The 1386-nt window shown below is 30.2% G+C and overlaps 1 long non-coding RNA gene across 1 annotated transcript in view; it reads right to left on the bottom strand.

The window, feature by feature from the left end:
- Positions 1–972, bottom strand: part of LOC107747500 (uncharacterized) — a 21018-nt gene extending 20046 nt beyond the window's left edge. Inside the window, exon 1 of the long non-coding RNA XR_001640813.1 lies at positions 720–972. This is a non-coding gene — a long non-coding RNA (uncharacterized LOC107747500). The remainder of the gene's footprint in view (positions 1–719) is intronic.
- Positions 973–1386: the final 414 nt, after the last annotated feature.

Genomic DNA, 1386 nt, shown 5'->3' with positions numbered 1-1386 from the left:
TCTCAAAAAATATTTTGGAGGAAAAATTTTAAAACATTTTTTTTTTTTTTTTAATCTTTATCCTATATATTTAAATTATATATTTAATTATACATAAATATATATTATAATATATATATAATAAAAATGCCATAAATGTTTTAAGATTGCATTAATTTACACGACTTTTCCAGGTACAGAAATTTTAAATTAATTAAAATTAAAATCATTTGAAGGCCCCTCTTAATTTGAAGGATTAAAGATAAGGATGGCAATGCCATAAAAAATATACATATTCATTATCAAAATGCCCTAAGTGTTTTAAGATTGCATTAATTTACATGACCTTTCCAGGTGCAGAAATGTAAAATTAATTAAAATTGAAATTTTTAAAAGTAACCTTGGAAGCTTTGCCAATGCTGAGAACCATTGGTTTAACCAACTTTTGATGAATTTTAGGCTTTCTACCTTTAAATTTCACATTGAATTCAATGTGCTACTTGCCATGTCTTTGTAATAATTTTGAAGTAATTTATGAGTGAAAAAGTGAACGAGTGATTTCCCTGCAGTGTGCGCATGGTCTTTGAGAGCCGACTGAATACTGTACGTCAAGTGTTGTGATTAAAGCTTCTCAAGCATTCCTGAAAACAAAGTAGTCCATGTGTGAATGGCTACTGTTCAGATATGATTCTGCCTTGTTGCTGACGTTGGCTGACGTTGCCTTTTTTTTTTTACCCAACTTCTAGTTTGTGAGTGTTTGTTTCCGGCTCATTTGGTTGGTCTTCTCACTGTGCCAGTCTACTGTTGGACCCTGTGAACCACTTCCATTGGATTTTACACATGACCAGAGATTAAACTGGACCTAAAATGAAACAAGTTTGTTTATACATTTCAGTGCTGTTATTGTGTATTTATAATTACAGTTAACCATTTATACCCGTAAGGAGTGGATGATAGTTTCTAAGAGAATATTGTTTAACTCTGTTAAGACCCAATGCTCTGAAATAAAAGAATTACTGAAATAAATGAACTTTTCCACGACATTCTAATTTACTGAGATGCACCTGTATATGTGTGTGTGTGTGAGAGTTTGGGGTCAGTAAGGTATTTAAATGCTTTTGAAAGAAGTCTATTCTGCTTTCCATTTATTTGATTAAAAACATAGTAAAAACAGTAAAATATTATGATTTAAAATGGCTGTTTTCTATGTGAATATCTGTTAAAATGTAATTTATTGCTGTGATCAAATCTGAATTTATAGCATCATTACTCCAGTTTTCAGTGTCACATGATCTTTCAGAAATCATTCTAATATGCTGATTTACTGCTCAAGAAACATTTCTGATTATTATCAATGTTGAAAACAGTTGTGCTGCTTAATATTTTTGTGTAAACACATTTTACAAT

Source organism: Sinocyclocheilus rhinocerous, unplaced genomic scaffold (assembly GCF_001515625.1).
Source record: "Sinocyclocheilus rhinocerous isolate Xijiao unplaced genomic scaffold, SAMN03320098_v1.1 scaffold3667, whole genome shotgun sequence".
NCBI classification, from domain to species: domain Eukaryota; kingdom Metazoa; phylum Chordata; class Actinopteri; order Cypriniformes; family Cyprinidae; genus Sinocyclocheilus; species Sinocyclocheilus rhinocerous.
Note: the sequence above shows the minus strand (reverse complement) of the source record. Positions and strands in the feature narration are given on the sequence as shown.